Raw genomic sequence first — 13208 nt, 5'->3', positions numbered from 1 at the left:
GTGCCGCTCCTCGTCGTGCTTGATCCGGATGTAGGGCGCCCGCCCCATCTTTTTCCCCGCCATTGCAGACGCCATCTCTCCATTCCTCCGCCGCTTTGCCGCTCCGGTTGCTTCGGGAGGTTGGTTCCTCGCGCCTGGGGTAGCAGAGGAGAGGAGAAGCGGCGGGCGGCGGCGATGGGAACAGGGAGGAGTTCTGTGGCGGCTGGGGGAGAGGGGAGAGCTATGGTTGGAGTTGGAGACGTGATATTTTTTCCGCAACTGAGACGTGATGTTGGTTCGGGGTTATGAGGTCTTGAGCGGATTAGTGGGCATGCGTGGAGACCGTACGTTGGTGGCAGACCGGCAAAACATTTAATCTCGTCCATTCGTTTTGATGGCAGACCATCGGAGTAATACAGACTCTTAGATACAATTAAGTGGGTTAGATCCAAGGGTGCTGGTTAATTTGTGTACACTAAGTTTGGTGGGTGTAGGGTATTTCATGTTTGCTCTTTTAATAGTAGTATAGAAGTATAGATATGTAGTACGACGAGTCGACGACGGCCAGCGGTCCTTTTTTATGACTCGCGTCACGGCGTCAGATGGACAAATACCATTCGAAATGTAGTTTCGAGCCTGTGACTGAAGAGAAGGTGTGAACGGCGCGATGCTGATAGGTGCGGGTAGATGCAGGGTACGGACAGTGGTGCATTGTCGAATCTGAGAGGCACGACGACGGGGTCGCACCTGCAGCCCATGCCCCGTGTGGGAAAGAAATGTGGCAGTACGTACGGGTACGGTTTATAAGTATTTTTTTTATTGTTGCCGTTGATCGAACACTGGACTGGACCCTGTGCTCTACCTCTACGTTGGCCACGACAAAAACGTGGAATGGTCGATCGGGCGCATGAGGAGAGGACCACGCGAAGAGACCTGCTTCGCCCACCGATCCGCTACAGGCGCGCTAGGGCTAGGCTGGGCGTGATGATTGGAGTCAACGATTGATCGGGGTCGGGGAACAGCGAGCACGAAGCCATCGACGTACGCTATAGTAATTCCGTTCTGTTCTCGCGCCGCAAGATCGATCAAGCCTGCTCCCTCCCGCACGTGGTACCAGGATCCGTAGCATCGCACTCCTTTTTTTGCGGGGATATGCGCTGTACTCCAATGCCCCCTGCGTATGCTTTGCAAGCTGCAAGGCACAACGCATGCAGGAGTGCACCACCACGCAACAGCAATAGCATTGCGCGCGCACGAAGAAACCCACCCGCAGGATACAGATATACATGACGAAACCAAACGTCCCGTGGCCCGTATGTTTTGTGCGGCACGCGGTTTACAGCCGGTGGTCTCTAGCCTGGCATAGCTAGCTACGACGACGGCGCACACGCACCCGAGGCAAAAGCCTACCTCGACGAGCCTGTGAGCCGCACGAGTCTCCTGATCGCACACGTTTTAGAAAGGAAATGCGGCGCAGCCAGGCAGTAGCACAACCGCACCGCATGCATGGCATTTCTCGTCCCGAAACAGGACAAACCGGCCGAAAAGTGAAGGGAAAACCCGTCGCATCGCTTCGCGTAGGCTGTAGGCTGATAGATACGAACACGATACGCGCAGTGGAGCGCGCACCAGCTGTGCCGGCGGCCGACTGACCGGCAGTGCCGCGGTTCGGGGCGCACAGCGCGCCGCACCAGTGAAAGCGCAAAAAGCGGCGGAGGCAGAGAGAGAACCCGCGGTTTCGTGCGTGACGGGCGGACCCGCGAGTCACTCACGCGGGCCGAAAACGTACGGTGGTAAATACGTAAAAAGTAGTGCTAGCTGGCCATATTCGCAAAACCCGAATACGTAAAAAAAAATACGTAGAGTACTCCAGGTCATACGTACACATTCCAAAATAAAACAAGGTGCGGCGATGCGTTCGGTTCGCCGCCGCGTCAGCGCCCACGCGCCGACCCCATCAACCCAGCCGGCCCTCCTGGTTTTTGTTTCCGTCACTCTCCATCCGTCCTCGACTCCTGGTTGAATTGAACCGCGCTCGTCCGTAGACTTTGCGACCGGGTCCCTGCGGAGGTGCTATTTTACAGGACGAGGCAGGTGCCTTTCTTTCTTGGGGGAGAGGCTAGGCAAAGTTTGTAGTTTGGCTATGAAATAAACTACAACTCACCAAAAAATTGTTTTCTGGTCACCGCCTTCAGGCCGACTTTACAATAACAATAGCTAAGGCTGGTCACAATGGTCAAAAACATAAGCTAGTAACTTACACACTTCCCTAGACTATGTTACTACCTCCATAGTGGGTAGGAACATCTATGTAGTGTCATGCAACGATGCATTTATTAGGTTATAGACTCATTGTTTCTTGGAGTGTGTGATGTTCCGGTAACTTAGCTAGTTACCACAAGCACCTCTCTCTTCATTAAATATGTGCCACAGGCGGATAGTGACTGTCGCCCCTAGGGCGACTCGGGGGAGTCTAGGGTTTTCCCCCGCCGCCTCCCCCCACCCCCCTCGCCGCCACCGGAGACGACCGCCGGGAAAGCCCGCGCGGGCGCCGGGGAAGGTGGCGGCGGGGTCTTCGGCGCTTCTTCTTCACGGAGGCCATCGGATCCAGGGCGGCGGCCCCTGCTGGCGTGGCGTGCGGCGTGCCTGAGGGTTCGGCCGTGAGGACGGCGAGCCGCAGGCGTGCCAGATCTGGAGGTATTGCCCCCTTCCCTTCCATGCATCCCTTCCCAGTCCCCGGTTTGGTTTGGATCTCGCCGGATCCACCTCCGGTGTGTTCTGGTGGAGCAGATCGGTGTCCAGGGGAAACCTTGGCCGCCTTGGCTGGCCGGCAGCGGCGACGCCGCTTTTTGGCGCCGCTTTCCTCCTTGGGGGCGCTGCTGAGGGCACCATCTCTCCACTCCGACCCATGTCCGGGTGAAAGCCCAAGATCCGATGCGGATCGGGTGTCGGCGGCGCCCCATGCACCTTAACCTTCCTGGAGGCGACGCCAAGGACATTGGGATCGGATGGAAGGGTCTGCAGGTGAGGGGTGGGGGTGTGCTGCCTCCTTTCGGTGGAGCGGTGTTTCTTTCTATATATTCTTGGCGGCGGCTCTTGGCGGCATGGAGCAGCGGAGGCTTGGCGTCAGATGTGTGGTGACGGACACGCGCAGGAGGTCGACGCCGTCTGGCGTCGTAGTGGCGTCGGCGGCAGCGAGACCGGGCAAGGCCGATGCAACAGTACAGCTCTGAAGATGGATATGTTGCAGGTGGCTGTGACGGCCTCATACCCGGCAGGCGTCCTGGTTGAGGAGCACGCCAGACTGGTGGGTGCCCATACCCGGCAAGCGTCCTGGTTGGGACCTCAGGTCTTAGATGTTAGGTTTGGCTGCGAGGTCTATTTGGTATTAGGCCCAGACCATCAGCGCCCCTTCATCAGTTAGATAGGAGTAGCGATAGAGGTTGCGAAGATGGTGGCTTTGGTCTTACTGTTGTACGACTTTGTAAGGTCTTGTGTTAATAATTAATAGATTGGCCGTATGCATCGTCCAGATGCAGAGGCCAGGGGTATTCCTCCTTTTCTAAAAAAATATGTGCCACATCAGCAAAGTTGTATTGGAGTGTGTGATGTTACTCCTAAGTTCCTTCCTATTGTGACCAGCCTAATGGCACAGCTCCATTGGATGAGTCGGTGTCTCATACTTAATTATCTTGGTTGAAGCACGGTGGAGACAGCTATGAGGTATTTGGTTCCTTCTGGCAGCTCACCCCAGTGCCATGTAGGTAATAACATATAATGTGTATTGCCATATATTTGATGAGTGAACAGGAGAGGACTACCATTTACAACAGAAATAAACCTAGTAGTGTGATTTTTCGTTTGGCTTGGCCGTGATCTTCAAACAAGATACAATGTTCCCGGTGGCGAAAGTAATTTTATAGTTCATAACTGTAGAGAATGTTAAAACATATAATTTTTTATTTTACAATAATACACAATCACAATGTGCAACGTTTAAGTGGCAGAAAAGAAGATTGCTTTGGCTCAAAACAAGAAATAAACAAAGGAGTCCTCCCTCCGTCACCATGAGAAACTGAAAATCTAGAACGAGTAACAACGCAAGATGAAGAGAGTTGTCTAGGGGCAAATACAAGGTGAACTGGGGCAAGGTGTGCTCCCCGCTGGACAGAGAAGGGCTCGGCGTCCTTGATCTCGAGCGCTTTGGTCATGCCCTTCGACAAAGATGGCTGTGGTTGGCCTAGAAACACTCGGACAGGCCATGGGCGGGCATGGAGGTCCCGTGCTCGGAAGCTGATAGAGTGTTTTTCAGCGCGGCAACATCGGTCACAGTTGGCAATGGCCAGACGGCTAGATTCTGGACCTGCTCCTGGCTAAGGGCGGGCACACTCAAAGTACTGTTTCCGGCACTATACAAGCATTCAAGGAGAAAGAACAGGAGAATCATCGATGCCCTGCGAGATGATCACTAGATCCTAGACCTGGCACATGGACAGACGGATCAGATTGTGCGTGACTGCGTGATGTTGGCAAGGCTACTACGATCTACAACGATCACCCTCAACCTAGACGCAAATGACGAGATCAGATGCAACCTGGAGGCCAGTGGCTGCTACACCGTCTCATCAGCTTATCGGGCGCAGTTCCAGGCGAACCATATCTCCCTCTTCACGCAGATCATATGGAAGACATGGGCGCCAGGGAAATTGAAGGTTTTCTACTGGCTAATGCTATTGAACAGGTTATGGTGCAATGACCGGCTTCAACGACAAGGATGGCCGAATTCCTACTTCTGCCAATTCTGCTTCAGAAACCTCGACCGCTGACCACATTTTTTGGTCGTGCCCGTTCACCAGGATTTAGAACAGTTTGTCGTCATGGAAAGGATGTGAGGCCCTGCGGTTGCACACTGGAAGCGGCTCCCAGAGAGGGGTTGATCGGGTGATGAAGATTGTGGAGATGCTAGCTCTGTGGGAAGTTTGGATGCATCGAAACAACAGCACTTTCAGAGGAAAGGAAGCCTCTATGCGCGAGGTGCTGCAGGCAATAAGACGGGGCATTGATCTGTGGCGCCAGGCCGGTGCACCATGCCTGCTGCATCCGTTCACCTTGCCGCCAGAAGGGATCGGCTGATGTGCCTCCGCTGTCCCCCTTTCCGTAGTGATAGTCTTGCCACTTTTCTCTTTTCTTTGATCTTAGGATCAGCACCATGTATTCTTTTTATCCACTGCTTCCTGCTATGATCAATATGAAAAGCCAGCAACATGCTGGATCTTAAAAAAAAAGAACGAGTAACAAGCACACAAATATCAGAAATATAAGGGAGCTAAATGCATAGACAGACATTTTAATATTCATTTCCAGATTCAACCTTGTCCGTCCATGGCTCCACCCTACTGTCCTCCACGTTGGGCGCGTCGTCTATATATACATCTTCTTTCCGCGTCCAGCGTCACCAAACACAAAACCATTCATCCTGTATTCGAAAAACCGTGGATGGGATCAGGTTTCTCTCACAACCACCGGAGCAGCGTCTCGCCCCAGCAGCAGCCGTCGTCGGCCCGCGTCATCGCCGCCGACGGCTCGCTCACGGAGTTCGCCGCCCCCTCCTCCTCCCCCGTCAGCGTCTCCGACGTCCTCGGCGCCGCAGGCAATGCGGGCGGCCACTTCTTCCTATGCAATTCCGACGCGCTCTACTTCGACGAGGACGTGCCGGCGCTCGGCGGCGGCGAGCTGCTCCGCCCCGGCCAGATATACTTCGTGCTCCCCGTGGCGATGCTCGGCCGGCCCCTGTCGAGCGCCGACATGGCGGCCATGGCGGTGCGGGCTAGCGAGGCGCTGGCGGCGAGAGCGCGGCCGCGTGGGCGTGGCGCCGGCATCAGGAAGGTGCGCGTCACGCCGGTGCACGCCGAGGGCGGGCGTGGCGACGTGGACGCCAGGTCAACGCGAAGCTCAACGAGAGGACTCTTGGAGAGTACTCTGTGAAAGCCTCTGCTAGCCCGGCCAGAATTGGCAAGAAGGCTGCAGTGGCGGCATTTGCGCCGGTGAAGAGGGCGCTCAAGCCGCTCAGCACCATCCAAGATGATGCGGAGTGACGCAATGCTCATAAGAAAAAGGGCGACGCTAGGCGCCGGCGCACGGGCCCAACAGTTGGGCCGGTCCAGCCCTGGCCGCCCGATGCAGCGATTAGACCGTCAGATCTGTCCCTCGTTGTGTCCTCATCCTGAGTCAATTTTCCCAAAAAAAATTGCAACGCCCGAGCGCCGGCGACACCACGTCATATCCTCGCGAGGAAACAGCCGAGCTTGAAGCACCACCGCGGCGTTCCTCGTCGCCGGTGGGCATCCTCGCCGGCCGTCCGCGCTTGCCCCAGATCCGCGCTCGCCATGGATGCAGCTCCGCCGCCTGCGCTCATCAGAGATCTGCGCTCACCATGGACGCAGCTCCGCCGCCCGGCGCTTGCCGTGGATGCAGCTTCGCCGCCCACGCTCGCCATGGATGGATCCCGCCCTCGCCGCCCGCGCACGCCATGAATGCAGCTCCGCCTCGTTGGCCATGGATGGATCAACTCGGCCGTGCTGGATGTAGCAAAACATTATGCCGGTTGTAGCAAAAAGCGATGCTAGTTGTAGCAAAACCACGACGCCGGCTGTGTGTTGTAGCAAAACGTGACCCTAGCTGTAGCAAAAAGATATGCCGGTTGTAGCAAAATCTATGCCAGTTGAAGCATGTAGCAAAACTGCAGCGTTTTGTCATCTTCTTCCACCTCCAGCCGTCGCTGGTTGAAGCTTTTTCAAACTACAGTTGAAGCTTTCGTATGAACGATTGTAGCTTTCTTCTGTGCGTGGTATCCGGTTGAAGCTTGATATACTGTCGCTGTCTTTCGCGAGGTCGCGAATCCGCCTTACATGGCTGTAGCAAAAAACTTCACCCGTAGTAGCAAAAAAAAACTACGGTTGCAACAAAAATCGTCATTGTCATCGTCGTGAGGTCGCAGCTCCGCCTGATGGATGTAGCAAAAACCTTCGCGAGTAGTAACAAAAACCAACTGCGGTCGTAGCTTCCCCTTATTGTGCAGTTCCATTGAAGCTTTTCTGTCTATGGTTGAAGCTTTTTTCAACAGCCGTTGAAGCTGTTCTAGGTGACGGTTGCAACACTAGTATACGCGGGCTGCATCCAGCCATGGTGGCAGGCAGCCATGGCGGCCGGCGAGGGAGCGCCTGGCCGCCGGCGATGGAGGTCGTGGTCGCCCAGTCGCAGCCTGGGGGAAGGGGGAAGGGGGGAGGGGGAAGGGGGGAGGGGATGCGCCCGCGTGAAGGCTTGAGGTAGGGGATGGATCTGGCCATGGCAGCAGGCAGCCATGGCAGTCGGCGAGGGGAGCCTGGCCGCCGGCGATGGAGGTCGTGGTGGCCCAGTCGCAGCTCGGGAAGAGGGGAAGGGATGGGAAAGGGGTGGGGAGGAGGGGGCAGAAGAAGAAGAGGGCGGCGTGCTCGTGAAGGAGACGCGAGGAAGAGGGAGACCGGCCCAATGTTTCCGCCGGTGCCCCGGCCCCAAACATTTTCCTAAGAAAAAAGCCAGCGATGCCGAGTGATAAAATTGGAAGGAAATTACTACAAGATTTTTTATAGGATTTTTTGCTCTTTCTTCTGTACTATTAACCATTTTTTGGAACAGTGATGTTGGTGAGGAAAATTCAAAAGGTAGGAATAGTATATAAGGATGTCGTTTGTTTCATTTGCCATTGTACATGTATTTGGTAACAAAGGAAAATTAAATGAGGAGCGATCTGCGCCGGCGCGCCGGCCCAACAGATGGGCCAATCGAGCCCCAGCCGTTCGATTGAGCGCGCCCTAGCCATTCGATCTGCATCTTCTTCTTCCTCTACGCGTGTTGTCCTCTGTCATCTGGAACTCCTCCCTCTGCCGCCCCCTCACCTAAACCTTCTCGCTCCGTTGCCCCGCGCTGCTAGATGTCGCCCTCGCCGCCGGTCGCCGTCCTTGTCTCTTGTGTTTCTCGCCGGCTCCGTGCGTGCAACAGTCTATGCCCGCGGTTACAGCTCCCCGTGACAGCGGTCGCCCCTCCAGTGGCGCCGGTCGCAATTCCGGCGTGCGCCAGTTGCAGGTAGCAGCAAAAAAACGACGTGGTTGTAGCAAAAATAATTTTGACGTCGGCCGGCCGCTGCGTATGGTGGTAGCAAACCATGTCGCCCGTGGTAGTAAAAAACTGTGTGGTATGCAGCAAAAAAGACATTGCCCCCGTCGTCGAGGTTGCATCATCTTCGCGAATGATGTAGCAAAAAAATTGGTCAAAGCTTTTTGTGATGCCGATTGAAGCTTTTGCGACACCGTGTTGAAGCTTTTTCCTGTTGGCAGCAGCCACCCTAGCATCGCCGTTCATGGTTGAAGCTTTTTACAATGCCGGTTGAAGCTTTTTGCGACGCCGGATGTAGCTTTTTGTTATGGCAGTGACCAGTTCCAGCATCTGTCGTTCCTGGTTGAAGCTTTTTGCCGCATCGGTTGTAGCTTTCCAGAATGCCGGTTGCAAGGGGTGTCCCTTGGTTTGTGCCCCTATAGCAGCTCGCGGTCGTCCCTCGCCGTCGTGTGCCTCGAGCTCGTAAGCCATGGCCGCCCTGGCCTATGAGCTCGCAGGCCATGGCCCCCTGTCGTAGTACCGCCGGTGCTCGACCCCATCACGTGCGCCCATGGCGAAGGGCGCGACCATGGCGATGGGCGCAACCATGGCGGTGTTGCGGTCCCGTAGGAGAGAGAAGAAAGTAACGAGAGGAAGAAGAGAATCGATCGCGAGAGAAAGAAAAAAAGGGGACGGTTGGTCATGGGCCCAGGCGATTAGTCAACTATTCGAGGTGCACGCGGCCAGGATCTGCGTGGATCGAACGCGCGCTGCGTGTCCGGCAGAAGGTTCGGCCGGCGTGTCGTTCCCAAGCGTTTACCAAATTAAATGCGGTCCTATGATTTGTTCGTACTTCTACCGTTCTTTTGAGGGATGACATATATCTACTTTTCTTAATTGTGCTGGGCGGTCAAAGGTGGCGGCCTTGAGTGATCCTATCTCTCCATCGTTGAACGAGCAAACCACAATCTTGATATGTTGAGATACATTGCTGATCTTGATGAGTTGAAGCATCCAAGACCGGCAGTTCCTGCACCTCCTAGACCTATTCGGCAACACAGGTCATGGTAGCCACCTTGTAAGTGCATCTAGTGCACCCCTAGTTGGTTTTGGAGTATTGATGACAAACGTGGCTGAGAAACTAATGTGTTTATGAGAATTGCAGGATAACACAGGTAGTAGTCCCTCATTGATTCGGTTTTCCTACTAGAGATGACCCCTAAAAATGCATGAAGACATTGAAGACAACGGTGGTTCGTGAAGACATTCACATTGAAGGTAATGACGTGTGAAGACATTCACTTGAAGACCATGGAGTGCGTAGACATAGGTTCTTTTGTAGTTTCCTTTTGTTCTTTATTGAGTCATAGGAACCACCGAACTGTTAAGTGGGGTCCAAGTGAACAAAGTCAGAAGACTAACGTGATGCTCAACCCAAATCCCGTGTCTTCGAGTGAAGACAATGAGAGCAAATCTTATCCAGAGTTGGATGACTCGGCCTAGCTTGTAGCCCAAGCCAAGCTGTCGCGCGTGTTTGAAATCCGACCGTTGGACATGTGTCGGTTCCTTAGTGACTCAGGGTCATTTCGGACATATCATGTCGGGTTGTCTGTTGGCTATAAATAGCCCACCCCCTCCACCATAAATTGGTGGCTGCTCAGAGTTATTGCACTGCTTTTCTCGTTTGAGAGCAACCCACCTCCGAAGGCTTTGAGAGAGAGATCCTTGCAAGGACAAAGCCCAAAACACCCAGAGCCAAAGAGTGTAGGCATCACTGAAGTCTTTCTGTCGGCGTGACCTGAAGACTTGTTACACTTGAGGATTGTGTATCCTCCAGCCGGTTAGGCGTCACGTTCTGAGGATCCAAGAGTCATTGTGGATCGCCGGTGAACGGAGTCTGTGAAGGTTTGGAAGTCTACCTTGAAGACTTACTAGAGTGATTGGGCGAGGACTAGGTGTCCTTAGCTCAAGGGCAATAAGGTGAAGACACATTCTTCTGAGTTCAAACCCAACCTCCCTAACCAGATGCACAGTCGTCACAGCAATTGGAACTGGTCTACCAAATCCTTGTCTTCACCAAGCTACTGGTTCTATCCCCTACCTTCTTTATATTTTAGTTTGTCTTCGTGAAGTCATTGCTTGTTTCCATGATCTATTTGACTTCACTGTGCGAAGATTTTTACCTGTTTGGCTTCATACTGTCTTCCATTCCGATCTGTTCTACCTAGTGCCATTAGTCTTCATGCTTTCACTATATTGCTTACTTGACTATGGTCTGTCTAGAGTAGTTTATCTTCCGCTGCATATCATATAGGTTCAACTTGATTGTTTGTCTTCAAAGGCCTCGTGTTTTGAAGACTTTCATAAAAATCGCCTATTCACCCCCCTCTAGTCGATAACTAGCACTTTCACACCTCTTGCGGGTGTGGCCAAAATAAACATTGACGACGGACTTGCGTAATGGGGTGTCTAGTGCATCTGGGGCTGTATGCATGAATCATAAGGGTGTATTCCTGGGATCCTCAACTATAGTCTTCCCGAACATTAACGATCCTGCAAGCCTTGAGGCCCCTGTGTGCCGAGAAGCTCAAACCCTGGCTCATGATCTCCTTCTACAGAAGGTTATTATTTCATGTGACTGTAAAATAATGGTAGAAGAAGTTAAGCACGGAGCTAGTGACATGTATTGTCCTATAATTAGGGAGATCGGGGCAACTCAACTTATGTTTGAGAGCTGTGAGGTTATCTTTGAAGGTCGCAAGAACAACTCGAATGCTCATAGTTTGGCTAAGTACTCAGTTTCTCTTAATCAGGTCGCCATTTGTGGCTTGGTACTTCCGACCCCTTTTATATTCCAATGAACATTATTGATCAATAAAGCTTAGCCTTTTCTCCTAAATAACATGTTAAATAGCACAACATACTTTTTGGGCATACCCGAAAGCTACCTTTATAATCAATTACGAAATGACATTTGGCAACCCCAAAGTAACGATCTGATATCTAGGTATATGACATTCTCATGGTCTAAGAACATAAGTAAGCGTTAACACTTTATACGAGAATATCAACAACATATTGGCGACGTGATCTCGCAGCATTTCATAAGTTGGGTCTATCCATCACCACTGTTACCCTAACAATGTGTTCTCATTATTGTAGGCATCATTGTTACCATAACAATGCTCATGGTTAGGAAAACGGAATCATCAATAATACATGAGTTAGTCTAGAGGCCAGACTAGAGATCTATCCATCACCTCTGAATCTCACATTCAAAAATCATTGCAACTATAGCACATAAATATAAACTAAATTATGAAAATGAAAATAGAATAATAACAACTTAGTTTTGTCTTTTCAATAATATATTGGTCAAACTCACATGGAACTAAAGTTACACACCTTGCCATGCATGAATGGGCCAACGGGGCCTCCAAAATTTATTCTAGAAAGTCGTCGATGAACCTAGTAGCTTGAAGAAGCTGCGTCTGAAAAGTCGTCAACGTAGACCCATAAACGCTGACGACCAAATCTTGATCGATTGTCATCCCGAAGAAGGTGACACCGTGAGGGCCAAAAGACAATCCCAAATCCGACCAGACATAGGACGAGGACGCAAACCTCGGAAGTTCCCCAATGAAGCCGCATCTGGTTGAGCTTCATCGAACGGAGAGGAACCAGGGAACAAAATCACGTCGTGGCATCGACCTTCTGTAGGATTCCGTCGATCACACAAATGAAACAAAGACAAAAAAAGAGGCCCATGATCTGGCCCTAGCCAAATCTTCACACGTCCACCGCGGATGTCAAACAACATTGTCGGAACAAGAATAGGATGGGTCTAAGGGCATTTTTTCCCTTAGTGCTTTTGGTGATTGATACAATGTTTTTGCGGATAAATCGTGTGCATTGAGCATTTGGGATGATCTATCACATGGCACAAGACGATATGTGCCCCTTGGAGATATAGAGTTGAGATGTTTATTTTCCCTACATTTCTTTTTGGTGGACTTGAGTCATAGAAAAACTGTATTATTAAGAGGGTGTCTGTCAGTGCATCTAGAGCCACCCCTAGTTGGTTTTGGAGTATTGACGATAAACTTGGTTGAGGGACTAATGTGTTTGTGAGAATTACAGGATAACACAGGTAGTAGTCCCATATTGATTCGGTTTACCTACCAGAGATGACCCCTAAAAATGTGTGAAGACATTGAAGACAATGGTGGTCTGTGGAGATATTCACAGTGAAGATTATGACATGAGAAGATATTCACATGAACACTACGGAGTGCGAAGACATAGTTGTTTCGTAGTTTCCTTTTCTTCTTTGTTGAGTCACAAGAACCACCATACTGTTAAGTGGGGTCCAAGTGAACAAAGTCAGAGTGACTGATGTGATGCTCAACCAAATCCTATGTCTTCGAACGAAGACAATGAGAGCAAATCTTATCCAGAGTTGGATGAGTCAGCTTTACTTGTAGTCCAAGTCAACCTGCCGCGTGTGTTTGAAATCTGACCGTTGGACACATGTCAGCTCCTTAGTGACCAGGGTCATTTCAGACAAATCAGGTCGGGTTGCCTCCTGGCTATAAATAGGCCACCCCCTACACCATAAATTGGTGGCTGCTCAGAGTTAGTGCACGGCTTTTGTCGTTTGAGACCAACCCACCTCCGAAGCATTTGAGAGAGAGATCCTTGCGAGGACAAAGCCCAAAACACCCAGAGCCAAAGAGTGTTAGGCATCACTGAAGTCTTTCTGTCCGCGTGATCTGAAGACTTGTTACACTTGAGGACTGTGAATCCTCCAGCCGGTTAGGCGTCGCGCTCTGAGCATCCAAGAGCCATTGTGGATTGCCAGTGAATGAAGTCTGTGAAGGTTTGGATGTCTACCTTGAAGACTTACTGGAGTGATTGGGCGAGGACTAAGTGTTCTTAGCTCAAGGGGAATAAGGTGAAGACGCGGTCTTCTGAGTTAAATCTCAGCCTCCCTAACCAGACGTACAGTTGTCACAGCAACTGGAACTGGTCTACCAAATCCTTGTATTCACCAAGCAACTGGTTCTATCCTTCCCTTCTCTTTACATACAGTTTGTCTT

The 13208-nt window shown here is 51.7% G+C and overlaps 1 pseudogene; it reads left to right on the top strand.

Moving 5' to 3' along the window:
* Positions 1-5460: 5460 nt before the first annotated feature.
* LOC109780833 (uncharacterized) lies at positions 5461-6074 on the top strand (annotated as a pseudogene).
* Positions 6075-13208: the final 7134 nt, after the last annotated feature.

Source organism: Aegilops tauschii, chromosome 7, assembly GCF_002575655.3.
Source record: "Aegilops tauschii subsp. strangulata cultivar AL8/78 chromosome 7, Aet v6.0, whole genome shotgun sequence".
NCBI classification, from domain to species: domain Eukaryota; kingdom Viridiplantae; phylum Streptophyta; class Magnoliopsida; order Poales; family Poaceae; genus Aegilops; species Aegilops tauschii.
Note: the sequence above shows the minus strand (reverse complement) of the source record. Positions and strands in the feature narration are given on the sequence as shown.